Source organism: Oncorhynchus gorbuscha, linkage group LG05, assembly GCF_021184085.1.
Source record: "Oncorhynchus gorbuscha isolate QuinsamMale2020 ecotype Even-year linkage group LG05, OgorEven_v1.0, whole genome shotgun sequence".
Lineage (NCBI taxonomy): Eukaryota > Metazoa > Chordata > Actinopteri > Salmoniformes > Salmonidae > Oncorhynchus > Oncorhynchus gorbuscha.
Genome location: NC_060177.1, coordinates 58,574,100 through 58,589,514, shown reverse-complemented (window position 1 = coordinate 58,589,514; position 15,415 = coordinate 58,574,100). Strand labels below are relative to the sequence as shown.

The 15,415-nt window shown below is 43.1% G+C and overlaps 1 protein-coding gene and 1 pseudogene across 3 annotated transcripts in view; one reads left to right on the top strand and one right to left on the bottom strand.

Annotated features, from left to right (window-relative positions):
• The window catches only part of LOC124036157, a 29,798-nt gene extending 14,809 nt beyond the window's left edge, over positions 1 to 14,989 (bottom strand). The window contains exon 1 of one of the 3 annotated variants that reach the window (XM_046350357.1): positions 14,870 to 14,989. The gene's annotated coding sequence lies outside the window, so the exon portion shown is untranslated. The remainder of the gene's footprint in view (positions 1 to 14,869) is intronic. The other 2 variants (XM_046350354.1, XM_046350353.1) reach the window with 2 other exon arrangements.
• LOC124036158 lies at positions 13,038 to 13,633 on the top strand (annotated as a pseudogene).
• Positions 14,990 to 15,415: the final 426 nt, after the last annotated feature.

Genomic DNA, 15,415 nt, shown 5'->3' with positions numbered 1-15,415 from the left:
GTACCTTGTCAGCTCAGGGGTTTGAACTTGCAACCTTCGGGTTACTAGTCCAACGCTCTAACCACTAGGCTACCCTGCCGCCCCATTGAGTATGAATGAAAGGAAGGTTGAAGCAGTTAGGTCATGGCCAGTCCCAACCACCATAAAGGGGCTCCAACGGTTTCTGGGGTTTGCCAACTTCTACCGACGCTTCATTAAGAACTTCAGCTCCATCGCCTCTCCTCAAGGGTAGTCCTCGTAAGTTGGTGTGAAGTCCTGCAGCCGATGAGGCCTTCCGCCTGTTGAGCGGGCATTTCACTTCTGCCCCATTGCCGAAACACAGATCATATGCTGCCCTTCGTGGTGTGGATGGACGCCTCAGATGTGTGTGTGTGTGTGGGGGAGCCTTCCTGTTCCAACACTAAGGTAACCCACAGAAATTGTATACATGTGCACACATCTCAAAGAAATTGCCTCCTGCAGAGAGGAACTAGGACGTTGGCGACCTGGAGCTCCTGGCGGGGAAATTGGCATTAGAGGAGTGGGAAACACTCGCTGGAGGGCACCAAGGAGCCATTCCTCATCCTCACCGACCATCGGAACCTGGAGGACATACAGACGGTGAGTCGGCTGAACCCGAGCCAATCAAGATGGGCCCTTTTCTTCACTAGATTCAACTTCACCCTGTCATAATGCCCAGGTTCTAAGAATATCAAAGCCGATGGCCTGTCTCATCTCAACAATCCGGGAGAGGTTCTGATCCTGAGTGCGCCCATCATGCCACCCTCTCAAATTGCTCCTCCCGTGCTTTAGGACATAGATATGGACACTGCCAGTCTCTGGAGAGGGAACCACTTCTGCTACCTGCCCTTCAGAGCGCACCTACGTCCCTACGGGGTAAGGGATCGGCTGCTGACCTGGGTACACAACCCTCGCCACTGGATGCCCAGGTATCACCCGCACCATTCAATATCTCTCTGCTAAGTATTGGTGCCCCACCTTGGCACGGGAGGTCGCCAGCTATGTCAACTCCTGCTCTGTATGTGCCCAAACCAAATCTCCCCCAGCACGCTCCAGCAAGGAAACTCCTTCTCCTTCACATGTTTCGTCACTGATCTCCCCCTCTGTAGCTCAGTTGGTAGAGCATGGCGCTTGTAACGCCAGGGTAGTGGGTTCGATTCCCGGGACCACCCATATGTAGAATGTATGCACACATGACTGTAAGTCGCTTTGGATAAAAGCGTCTGCTAAATGGCATATATTATTATTATTATTATTATTATTATAATGGATTTACCACTATGGTTGTTGTTGACAGATTATCTATGTTTGGCCATTCTCTATGTCCCTCTCTCTGGTCTACCCACCGCTCTCCAGGTCGCTAAGGTACTATTCCAGCAGGTCTTCCGGTACTATGGCCTTCCGGAGGATATTGTTTCCGACCGTGGTCCCCAAATCACGTTGCGGTTCTGAAAAGCTTTTATGAAGAAACACGCGGCCACGGTCAGCCTCGCATCCGGGTACCAGCCTCTGTCCAATGGTGCAGGTGGAGAGGATCAACCAGGAGACCGACAGGGGGAGTAGGCTCGGTTCATTCCCTGGGCGAAGTATGCCCAGAACTCACGTTGTCACTCCTCCACCAGACTGACTCCCTTCCAGGAGCCCTGGCTCCATGGACTCCAAGCCATACCGAGGCCCCTGCAGTAGTCTGCCAATCGAAGGATCAGGTGGACCGCCACCGCAGTGAGGCTCCCATGTTCCATCCTGGTGATCGCGTCTGGCGCTCCACCAGGAACTTCCCGCTACGCCTCCCCTGCCGGAAGCTGAGCCCCCGGTTTTTGTGGCCCTTCAAGGTTTATCGTCTACAACTACCCACCAACTACCTCACACCCCTCAGGCCGGTGGTTCCTGTTCCCCTGGCTGATGCTGTCCCCCGCGACACCCCACCACCTCCCCTGGACATCGAGGGGACCCCCCGCCTATGCCGTTAGGTCCCTCCTGGACTCCCGACGTCATGGGGGTCAACTCCAGTACCTGGTGAACTGGGAGGTGTATGGTCCTGAGGAGTGCTGTTGGGTCCCGGTGGCGGACATCCTGGACCCCAACATCGTCCAGGATTTCAATCTCCGCTGTCTGGATTTACTCACTCCTCGCCTTTGGGGCCGTCCTGCGGACGGAGCCGCATGTCGGGGGGGTACTGTCATGCCTACCTGCTCTTGCCGTTGCCGGTCAACTATCCACCGGCCCTGGCAACCATCATTCACATCTGGACATCATTACTTCCTTGATTACTCTTCCTTTATTTAGTTACTAGGTAGGTACTAGGTAGTAGGGTTTTCTGTTTTATCTGCATTTAACATTAAACTCACCGTCTGCACCTGCTTCCTGACTCCCGCCGTATATGTAACTATAATGGCCTGCTTATATTTTCAACAATGGCTTGACTTAATTTTGATATTGCCTTTGAAGGTGTGGATATTATTAAGCTTCAGCTACTGCAAGCCTATGATATGAAGGCAGTGTGCACTGGCGCTCCAATTGATTCTGACAGTTTAATTTAAGGTCAAGAATGTTTCAGGCCAACCAGAGTTACTCCTATACTATAATGCTAGTCTTTAAATAAAATATTTGGATCAAATGTACAAATTAGCCTTGTTCTATATAGGACGCAGTAGCCATCTGACAAAGAAATGCATAGCAGTGTCGTAGCATGCTACCGACATCTCTCAGGCTTTTCCAGAGATGTTTGCTCGGGTTCAAGTCCAGGCTCTGGCTGGGCCACTCACGGACATTCAGAGACTTGTCCTGAAGCCACTCCTGCGTTGTCTTGGCTGTGTGCTTAGGATCGTTGTCCTGTTGGAAGGTGAACTGTCCCAGTCTGAGGTCCTGAGCGCTTTTGAGCAGGTTTTCATCAAGGTTCTCTCTCTGAACTTTGCTACGTTCATATTTCCCTCGATCCTGAGCTCTATGGACAATTCCTTTGACCTCATGGCTTAGTGTTTGCTCTGACGCACTGTCAACTGTGGGATCTTATATAGACAGGTGTGCCTTTCCAAATCATGCCCAATCAATTGAATTTACTACAGGTGGACTCCAATCAAGTTGTAGAAACATCTCAAGGATGATTAATGGAAACAGGATGCGCCTGAGCTCAATTTCAAGTCTCGTAGCAAAGGGTCTGAATACTTATGTAAATAAGGTATATGTTTTTCATTTTTAATACATTAGCAAAATATCTAAACCTGTTTTCGCTTTATCATTATGGGATATTTTATAATTGAGGACATGTTTTTATTTTTTTTATTTTTTATTTCACCTTTATTTAACCAGTTCTCATTTACAATTGTGACCTGGCCAAGATAAAGCAAAGCAGTTCCATACATACAACAACACATAGTTACACATGGAGTAAAACAAACATACAGTCAATAATACAGTAGAAAAGTCTATATACGATGTGAGCAAATGAGGTGAGATAAAGGAGATAAAGGCAAAAAAGGGCCATGGTGAAGAAGTAAATACAATATAACAAGAAAAACACTAGAATGGTAGATTTGCAGTGGAAGAATGTGCAAAGTAGAAATAAAAATAATGGGGTGCAAAGGAGCAAAATAAATAAATACAGTAGGGGAAGAGGTAGTTATTTGGGTGAAATTATAGATGGGTTATGTACAGGTGCAGTAATCTGGTGCTTAAAGCTAGTGAGGGAGATAAGTGTTTCCAGTTTCAGAGATTTTTGTAGTTCGTTCCAGTCATTGGCAGCAGAGAACTGGAAGGAGAGGCGGCCAAAGGAAGAATTGGTTTTGGGGGTGACCAGAGAGATATACCTGCTGGAGCGCGTGCTACAGGTGGGCGCTGCTATGGTGACCAGCTAGTTGAGATAAGGGGGGACTTTACCTAGCAGGGTCTTGTAGATGACTTGGAGCCAGTGGGTTTGGCGACGAGTATGAAGCGAGGGCCAGCCAACAAGAGCGTATATTGGGCTTTGGTGACAAAACAGATGGCACTGTGATAGACTGCATCCAATTTGTTGAGTAGTGTATTGGAGGCTATTTTGTAAATGACATCGCCCAAGTTGGGGATAGGTAGGATGGTCAGTTTTACGAGGGTATGTTTGGCAGCATGAGTGAAGGATGCTTTGTTGCGAAATAGGAAGCCAATTCTAGATTTAATTTAGGATTGGAGATGTTTGACGTGAGTCTGGAAGGAGAGTTACAGTCTAACCAGACACCCAGGTATTTGTAGTTGTCCACATATTCCAAGTCAGAACCGTCCAGAGTAGTGATGCTGGACGTGCGGGCAGGTGCAGGCAGCGATCGGTTGAAGAGCATGCATTTAGTTTTACTTGTATTTAAGAGCAGTTGGAGGCCACGGAAGGAGAGTTGTAATGGCATTGAAGCTTGCCTGGAGGGTTGTTAACACAGTGTCCAAAGAAGGGCCAGAAGTATACAGAATGGTGCCGTCTGTGTAGAGGTGTATCAGAGACTTACATCATTGATGTATACAGAGAAGAGAGTCGGCCCAAGAATTGAACCCTGTGGCACCCCCATAGAGACTGCCAGAGGCCCGGACAACAGGCCCTCCAATTTAACACACTGAACTCTATTAGAGAAGTAGTTGGTGAAACAGGCGAGGCAATCATTTGAGAAACCAAGGCTATCGAGTCTGCCGATGAGGATGTGGTGATTGACAGAGTTGAAAGCCTTGGCCAGGTGAATACGGCTGCACAGTATTGTTTATTATCGATGGCGGTTAAGATGTCATTTAGGACTTTGTGCGTGGCTGAGGTGCACCCATGACCAGCTCTGAAACCAGATTGCATAGTGGAGAAGGTGCGGTGGGATTCAAAATGGTCTGTAATTAGTTTGTTGACTTGGCTTTCGAAGACCTTAGAAAGGCAGGGTAGGATAGATATAGGTCTGTAGCAGTTTGGGTCTAGAGTGTCCCCCCCTTTGAAGAGGGGGATGACCGCAGCTGCTTTCCAATCTTTGGGAATCTCAGACGACAGAAAGAGATGTTGAACAGGCTAGTAATAGGCATTGCAACAATTTTGGCAGATCATTTTTAGAAAGAAAGGGTCCAGATTGTCTAGCCTGGCTGATTTGTAGGGGTCCAGACTTTGCAGCTCTTTCAGGACATCAGCTGACTGGATTTAGGAGAAGGAGAAATGGGGAAGGCTTGGGCGAGTTGCTGTGGGGGTTACAGTGCAGTTGACCCGGGTAGGGGTAGGTGGAAAGCATGGCCAGCCGTAGAAAAATGCTTATTGAAATGTTCAATTACAGTGGATTTATCGGTGGTGACAGAGTTTCCTATCCTCGGTGCAGTGGGCAGTTGGGAGAAGGTGTTCTTATTCTCCATGGACTTTACAGTGTCCCAGAACTTTTTTGAGTTTGTGTTGCAGGAAGCAAATTTCTGCTTGAAAAGGCTAGCCTTGGCTTTTCTAACTGCCTGTGTATATTCGTTTCTAACTTCCCTGAATAGTTGCATATCACGGGGGCTGTTCGATGCTAATGCAGAACGCCATAGGATGTTTTTGTGTTGGTTAAGGCCAGTCAGGTCTGGAGAGAACCAAGGGCTATATCTGTTCCTAGTTTTACATTTCTTGAACGGGGCATGCTTATTTAAGATGGTGAGGAAAATAACCAGACATCCTCTACTGACGGTATGAGGTCAATATCCTTCCAGGATACCCAGGCCAGATTGATTAGACAGGCCTGCTCGCTGAAGTGTTTCAGGGAGCGTTTGACAGTGATGAGCGGAGGTCGCTTGGCAGCTGACCTATTACGGATGCAGGCAATGGGGCAGTGATCGCTGACATTTTGGTTGAAAACAGCAGAGGTGCATTTAGAGGGCAAGTTGGTCTATGAGGGTGCCCATGTTAACGGCTTTGGGGTGGTACCTGGTAGGTTCATTGATAATTTGTGTGAGATTTAGGGCATCAAGCTTAGATTGTAGGATGGCTGGGGTGTTAAGCATGTTCCAGTTTAGGTCACCTAGCAGCGCGAGCTCTGAAGATAGCTGGGGGGAAATCAGTTCACATATGGTGTCCAGAGCACAGCTGGGGGCAGAAGGTGGTCTATAGCAGGCGGCAACAGTGAGAGACTTGTTTTTAGAGAGTTGGATTTTCAAACGTAGAAGTTAAAATTGTTTGGGTACAGACCTGGATAGTAGGACAGAATTCTGCAGGCTATCTCTGCAGTAGATTGCAACACCGCCCCCTTTGGCCGTTCTGTCTTGTCTGAAAATGTTGTAGTTAGGGATGGAGATTTCAGAGTTTTTGGTGGTCTTCCTAAGCCAGGATTCAGACACGGCTAGAACATCCGGGTTGGCAGAGTGTGCTAAAGCAGTGAATAAAACAAACTTAGGGAAGAGGCTTCTAATGTTAACATGCATGAAACCAAGGCTATAATAAGGCTGTAATGTAACAAAATGTGGAAAAGTGAAGGGGTCTGAATACTTTCCGAATGCACTGTAAATGTGGAATATTTGGCCAATATCCTTCATTTATTGATGGAGCTGACTACACCAACTCGGATCTGAATGGATATGGATGTTTGGAAAATTAAAATCTTCCAGGTCATGTTGTCCAGTGCCAATTTTTCAAATGCGCAGATTTTTAAATATTCGCATGAAAATCTGTAGCCAATTGGATGGAAACCTAGCTATAGACATCCTAAAGACTCTGGCAAGTGCGTTAGTCCAGTGTCTCTGTGATATATATAGATATATATATATATATATATATATATATATATATATATATACCGTTGAAGTCAGAAGTTTACATACACCTGAGCCAAATATATTTAAACTCAGCTCTTCACAATTCCTGACATTTAATCCTAGTAAAAATTCACTGTTTTAGGTCAGTTAGGATCACCACTTTATTTTAAGAATGTGAAATGTCAGAATAATAGTAGAGATAATGATTTATTTCAGCTTTTATTTCTTTCATCGCATTACCAGTGTGTCAGAAGTTTACATACACTCAATTAGTATTTGGTAGTATTTGGTAGCATTAAATTGTTTATCTTGTGTCAAACGTTTTGGGTAGCCTTCCACAAGCATCCCACAATAAGTTGGGTGAACATTCCTCCTGACAGAGCTGGTGTAACCGAGTCAGGTTTGTAGGCCTCCTTGCTCGCACACGCTTTTTCAGTTCTGCCCACAAATTCCTATAGGATGGAGGTCAGGGTTTTGTGATGGCCCCTCCAATACCTTGACTTTGTTGTCCTTAAGCAATTTTGCCACAACTTTGGAACTACTCAGGACTACCTGGCATGATGACTCCTTGCTGTCCCCAGTCCACCTGGCTGTGCTGCTGCTCCAGTTTCAACTGTTCTGCCTGTGATTATTATTTTTTGACCATGCTGTTCATTTATGAACATTTGAACATCTTTGCTGTTCATTTATGAACATTGAACATCTTTGCTATGTTCTGTTATAATTCCACCCAGCACAGCCAGAAGAGGACTGGCCACCCCTCATAGCCTGGTTCCTCTCTAGGTTTCTTCCTAGGTTTTGGCCTTTCTAGGGAGTTTTTCCTAGCCACCGTGCTTCTACACCTCCATTGCTTGCTGTTTGGGATTTTAGGCTGGGTCTGTACAGCACTTTGAGATATCAGCTGATGTACGAAGGGCTATATAAATGCATTTGATTTGATTTGATTTGATGCTTGGGGTCATTGTCCATTTGGAAGAGCCATTTGCTACCAAGCTTTAACTTCCTGACTGATGTCTTGAGATGTTGCTTCAATATATCTACATGATTTTCCCCCTCATGATGCCATCTATTTTGTGAAGTGCACCAGTCCCTCGTGCAGCAAAGCACCCCCACAACATGATGCTGCCACCCCATGCTTCACAGTTGGGATGGTGTTCTTCGGCTTGCAAGCCTCCCCCTTTTTCCTCCAAACATAACGATGGTCATTATGGACAAACAGTTCTATTGCTGTTTCATCAGACCAGAAGATATTTCTCCAAAAAGTACGATCTTTGTCCACATGTGCAGTTGCAAACCATAGTCTGGCCTTTTTATTGCGGTTTTGGAGCAGTGCCTTCTTCCTTGCTGAGTGGCCTTTCAGGTTATGTCGATATAGGACTCGTTTTACTGTGGATATAGATACTTTTGTACCTGTTTCCTCCAGCATCTTCACAAGGTCCTTTGCTGTTGTTCTGGGATTGATTTACACTTTTCACACCAAATTATGTTCATCTCTAGGAGACAGAATGTGTCTTCTTCCTGAGCGGTATGACGGCTTCCTGGTCCCATTGTGTTTATACTTGTGTACTATTGTTTGTACAGGTGAACGTGGTACCTTCAGGCATTTGGAAATTGCTCCCAAGGATGAACCAAACTTGTTGAGGTCTACAATGATTTTTCTGAGGTCTTGGCTGATTTCTTTTGATATTCTCATGATGTCAAGCAAAGAGGCACTGAGCTTGAAGGTAGACCTTGAAATACATCCACAGGTTGGCTTCCAATTGACTCAAATGATGTCAATTAGCCTATCAGAAGCTTCTAAAACCATGACATCATTTTCTGAAATCTTCCAAGCTGTTTAAAGCACAGTCAACTTAGTGTATGTAAACTTCTGACACACTGGAATTGTGATACAGTGAATTATAAGTGAAATAATCTGTCTGTAAACAATTGTTGGAAAAATGACTTGTGTCATGCACAAAGTAGATGTCCTAACCGACTTTCCAAAACTATAGTTTGTTAACAAGAAATTTGTGGAGTGGTTGAAAATGAGTTTTAATGACTCCAACCTAAGTGTATGTAAACCTCTGACTTCAACTGTATATATCCATTGATTCTTGAAGAATATAACTTATAAATGCCTCATATTGCTTAGTTCAACTGTCACACTCCATGATAACCCAAAATATAAGCTCGTTTTTCTCCAATGTTTGTAAACATTATAAATGTAAACAAACACTGTATAGCCTCATAACATAGTTAAAACAATACATTTGATATCATGGATGGTCAGTCCTTGCATCCATAGCTCTATCTATTAATCTGAGAGTGGTTCCATGTCTCCAGGCACCTCCCTCAGCTTTTTACTAAAACAAGAGGTGGGGCGTCCATTTTGTTATTGTTTCATCTGTGGATTTGCCCTTTAAACAGCTGCATATTATTAAGATATCAAAGCTTCACCAACAAAAAGTTAAACAATACGCCTATATCATATGCAGCATATGGAATTCATTTTTCACATGTAAAAAGGACTTTTCACTAGTGCTCAAAGCATACCATTCAATGAGCGCAGCATTTTTTCCCCAATTCAAATCCTCCATGACAACAAAATCATAAATAACAGAGTAGGGCTGGCTAATAGTTTCGGGGATATGCTCAGGTAAATCAATTTGGCTAATCTATACTTCCATATTTCCAAGTCCTTTTCTTGAAGACCAAGGTGTAACATTTATTGGAAAGACTGGAATTCTGATAGACTTTGGTTTTTAATGTAAAGATATAATTTAATTGTATAATTATATGTAGTAGAAAGCGATGGGTTAGAAGAATATGTAACATCCATATATGGCCAGCTATGTAAACTTTAACATTGATTTATCCTGCAATAGATGTGGTTCAATTGGTAACATACATTTTTGTCTTCTTCTAATTCCTTCTAAGGGGAAAGTAATCTAAAGGTAACTGAATGTAATCAGATTACGTTGCTGAGTTTGGGGATTCCAAAAGTTATGTTACTGATAACAATTGTGGACAGGTAACTAGTAACTGTAACGGATTACATTTAGAAAGTAACCCACCCACCCCTGCTGACATTAATGCAATTGAAAATGAAATCAAACATCTCATAAGAGCCCTGGCATTAAGCATTTTTTTTGCATGGAATAATCGAAATGTGTAGTTCTGACTATAATTTTCAATAGGTGATGATTGTATGCCACATTCACATTCTAGTCGGAACTAGGAAACTTAGAAACGTCCGACTTGCAGATTCGTTGAATGTGGCACGTGTATGTTAGCAAGTCGGAAATGTCCTTGTTCCCGACTAGCACATGAACGAGGCATCACAACCAAATAGTTAACTTTTATTTAAAAATGCCTTGTAAACAGCACGCAGTTGTCAATAGTTTAAGCGGAGCTGAGGGTCTCCTTGCCCTCCAGCAGGCAAAACAAACACTCTGCACATTATTGTGATGTTTATTGATAGTGACATAGAGATCCTATTAAACTACTGGAGGGGCTGTGTCATAAACCCTCAAAGTTCCATAATGGGGTCAAAATGGAAGCCATCTTGGTCAGGGAGAAATCCAAAACCAGTTTAATTGGAATGAATGGCAGCAGAGGCATAGGTGATACATTTCCTGATTTTAGTTATGCAGGAAAATAAAAGTGTGATGTCAGAAATTGTTTAATGGAATAATAGTCACCTTAAAATATTGTCAGATAATTATAAATACAGTTCATACAGGTTTTATACAAATGTTCTGTATAAATAGCCTCTAAAATATATGTAAACAGACCATACATTTTCTATCATCAAATGATTTCATGGCTGTGGATTGACAGCATTGTTTGAATGGATATTGCGATCAATTCTTCACATTAATTATTTTACACGTTAGCTGTGTTTGAATACTCATACTAACTGCATTTACCATACTATTTGTGACGTAAATTGAGTATGTAGCATGCTTATTGGTCATAGTATGGATATAGTTATTATGGCAAAAGTTCCCAGATGTCGTACTAAATTCACCAAAATACGAAGTATACAAGCAGTGAACACTACTTCCGTACTTTTAGGGCCCATAATGCAATTTTTCGGGAAAAGGTCGTGGCTCCATAACGTTTTCAGATTTGAAGAAAATGGCAGAAAATATGCAGAGGCAAATAAGAGCAGATACAAATTCATTGCTTTAACTAATTATGACAAATGTTAAGAAAATGTTGAGCAATGTAATTAAGTAATGACTTTTCAAATAAGTTCCGTTACACATTCTGTTGGCTGACAATGTGTTAGCTACACTATCCTTACAAACCGCATAGCATATCATTACAGCAGTATGTACCGGTATGTTAGCTAGCTACCTAATGTTAGTTGGCTATTAATACATCGAAATTGCCAGGCAGTATATTAACTATATGCTATTTAACTAACTCCCCAACATTTATTGACTTGATTATTCACGTCATTCTTAGCTAAGTAGTATAGTCGTTGTGCATTCTCAATGGATATTGTTAATTCCTGCTATCTACTCCGATTTCAGAGCACTCTAGTCTGAGTGTGCCAGAGTGCAGAATAACTGATGAATTTACGAACGCTCAACGGCCGGTGCCAGTAAACATCGTCAAAAAAGCAGTGGCACAAAAAGCAGTGGCACAAAAAGCAGTGGCACAAAAAGCAGCGGCACAAAAAGCAGGGCACAAAAAGCAGCGGCACAAAAAGCAGTGGCACAAAAAGCAGGGCACAAAAAGCAGTGGCACAAAAAGCAGGGCACAAAAAGCAGTGGCACAAAAAGCAGCGGCAAAAAAAGCAGGGCACAAAAAGCAGCGGCACAAAAAGCAGCGGCACAAAAAGCAGCGGCACAAAAAGCAGCGGCACAAAAAGCAGTGGCAAAAAAAGCAGCGGCACAAAAAGCAGGGGCACAAAAAGCAGTGGCAAAAAAATCAGCGGCACAAAAAGCAGTGGCAAAAAAAGCAGCGGCACAAAAAGCATCATTAAATTGTTGCCAGCAGCACAGTTACGGTCACAAACGCTCTGGAGAACATGAAGACAGCCTAACCAACTCTGCTAGAGCGAGTAAAATTATCAGAGTGAGGTGTTCTCTCATTTGTGTCTGGGATTAGCTAGCAAGCTAGCCAACGTTAGCCAATTATCTTGGGTGCTCGACTGCCGTTGTGAAGTCAGAACGCTCGGATCCACCCTACACTTTGGCCAGAGCTTCCAATGTGTGTTCTGGACACTACGAGCGCGAAGCACAACGGACAATCTGACAACGCTCTGGATTTATGAACACACTCTGGCATTCCAGATTGAATTTACAAACACACCTGAAATCATAAAATGTCTAGCCAGTCATTTGTTATGCTAACAAGCTAGCAAGAGGCTGCATAACAACAGCATCAACTTACAGTAGACAGGCGAAGCACTAGTACGCTCAACTAAAAGGTTACCGTTTGTTTACAGTATACTAAAATGAACTAATAGTATGTAGTAAATACTCATTAAGTATGTAGTATACAGTATGTTAGTATGGGTATTCGAACATAGCTAATATGTTATCACAGCACTGGCAAATCATGGTTGGCCAAGATTGCTGACCTTTGGACCATAATAAGAAGGTTCAGGATCATTCTAGTAGTCTAATGGCTAATTCTATGGATAACGACCTATATACCCCTGTCTGTGTTTGCAAACATTGCCACACAAGGGCGTTGTGCGCAAGTTGGTTGCAGAACAAGGGGGAGTTCTTATAGAACGGCAGCAAAATAAATAAACAATATTTACATGTTGATTATGAGTTCTTTTCACACTACTTTTGGATTATAATTGGATTTTAAGGCTCGCATGAAAGTCTTGCTCAACATAATGCTTGTGTCATCATTGCAAATCAACTGCATTATACTTAAAAAACACTTCCCCTTCAACCAGTAAAATGGCTCTTTGGCTAGCTTTTGCTACAGCCCATATCAATGAGCTTCAAGCTAACAGCTGTTGCATCCAAAATAGCCTTTTGCAAAAATCACAACTAAATATAATCTTATCTCAAGCAAGAATCAAAACATCAATGTAAGTGTATGTTCAAGCAATAATCTAAACATCATTGTAAGCGTATGAGAACCCCAAAAAGTTATTTTTTTTAGAAGTAATAAAAAATTTAATCTAGGCTATGTTGAATGGGCGCAGATGGCGATGGCTTTTTACTGCTGCCAATAGTCGCGCGCATAGGTGTTTGGCGTCAGTGTGTTGTGTACTGGAAAAGGGTCTATTAGGTAGAAGGTCGCAGCCCCGGTCTAGTGTGAGCTCAACAAGAAGAACGAACATTTCATTTTCGACTCAGACGCTGCTGCACGAAAGACCCAACCATGGCCTCTGAGGTGACAGTGACTGATGAAGTTATTACAGTCTTCAATGTGATGAAGGTCCATAAGGCCCAGGCGAACGAGGATGAGAAGAAGAAGAGGAAGAAGGCAGTGCTGTTCTGTCTGAGCGAGGACAAGAAGAACATTATCCTTGAAGCAGGTAAAGAGATTCTGACCGGTGATGTGGGTACCACCATCGCAGACCCTTTCCTGCACTTTGTCAAGATGCTGCCTGCAGACGACTGTCGCTACGCCCTCTTTGACGCAACCTATGAGACCAAGGAGACCAAGAAGGAGGACCTTGTCTTCATCTTCTGGGCCCCAGAAGGTGCTCCACTGTAGAGCAAAATGATCTATGCCAGCTCAAAGGATGCCATTAAGAAGAAATTCACAGGTTTCGAGCATGAATGGCAAGTTCACGGTTTGGAGGACATCAAAGATCGGTGCACCTTAGCAGAGAAGCTTGGAGGCTCATCAGTGGTCACCCTTGAAGGTGGGCCTGTATAAATCCACTCTGTCAACTGAGGCCTACAGGGAAAGAAAAAACATAATTGAAGTCCCGGGGTATGGCTGTTCATTCCAGAATGAGAAGGAATTGGGTGAGGGGGGTTTAGAGGACAAATAAGATGGGGTGGAGGGTATTGTAACGGCTTTCCTCTTCCTCTTCTGATGATGATGATTGTAGATGCATAGCTACGTGGTGATTTATTTTTTTATGGACTTATTGAACATTGAGTTTAGGAAACAGCAGCAGGAGCGCGGGCAACCAGGGAAATTGAGTGAATCATCATTAGTCTTTCACTGTTCTGCACACATTTCCCCTCACACCCTCACCATTTAGTCCTGTCAGGTACCAAGGAATTCCATATGATTGAATAATGGTTATGAAACTTCAATAAACAGTAAATGTAAATATGTATAAAAAAAACATCAGGAAAATGTTTGCCTTTTTAGGTTTGCAGAGGCAATAAAGTAGATTTACACAACAGTGTCTTAAACAGTACCCATTTTGCGAAAAAAAATACTTGGTCCTCATGCTAGCGAGGTCACTTTGAGATTGACAACACTTTTAGAAGTGAGCTCAGGCCAAGAAAGCATAATAAAAGTTACCCCATCCCCACAGACACATACAGTACACCCAGCATAACAAACACACACATCAATGTGATATCACAATAGAAACAATCCAACACTTACGTAATCACAGATCAGTTTACACATTTATATGTGTATATACATTTAAGTATACAAATGATCCTGTCACTGGAAGCTGTACTATAAACAGTCGTCTACTATGTCTATTTGTCTTTCTTTTTTGTTTGTGAGAATGACAGTGGGCAGTAATCAGGCCTATTACCGCTGAAGAGTAAATGTTTGGCTGTGGTTTCAGTGATGATCATAACCAGTTGTGAGTTGAGTTTACAGAGCAGGTCCTGATTAGAGGATTACAGTGGATGGAACTGGATTGTCATTTTGATTAGAGGACTGGTGTCAATCTAACTATATGGGAATATCTCAATGCAATAGGTACAGTTTGACCCGTGACCAATTCACCTCCCAAATCCTTTGAAAGTCTGATTTTTTTGTAACCAAATTTCCCACCCAAGACATTATTACGAAAAAAGAAGGCTTGTCATTCTGGAATGGATTCAGTACTTATATATTGTTTTCATGCATTGGGAAAGAAGCGTCTCTGTCAACAATCTAAGAGAAACCATATGTGGGTGTTTCTCACACAAGCCTTTAGGGGCAATTTCTAACACAGAGCCTTCCAACATTCCCACCACCATTCCCACCACAACAATAACGTTTTCCAAACCATTCTTACCTGCTCTCCGAAGATGTCCAAGATTTTGACCACCATCATAGACTTTGAGGGAATGTTTCTGTGGTGTTCTGATTGTCAGCCCATTTTCTCATGTGTTTCTCTTAGTCTTCATCCACACCCAGGGATTTACAGGGCTGACACAGCCCACTTTACTGTTGCCATGGGCACAATGAGCTAAGTCACAGGATTTGTTTGTGATTGGTGAGGGGGTAAGTTTCACTATTGTCATAGTAACAAACAACAAACTTTACCAACAAGTGTAATGTATATGATTCACAGACATTGTGGATAATAGTCTACGGAAAGTTTGTCAGTTGTTGGGGAGCCAAACCTAACCATTGTATCTATATGCATTGGTCTTGCACCCTATGGTAGTAATTCAATAATCCTCCAAGATAATGCGTAAAGGTCACCCGTGTGAGTGATGAGGAAGCTTAGCATTATCGAGTGGATTTGGGGCTCCTTGGTGACGCTTTTGTCACTGCTCCGTACCTCATTTGAGGACTTTTTAAGGAGGACAGGTGAAGAAGGAATTCATATATCTAG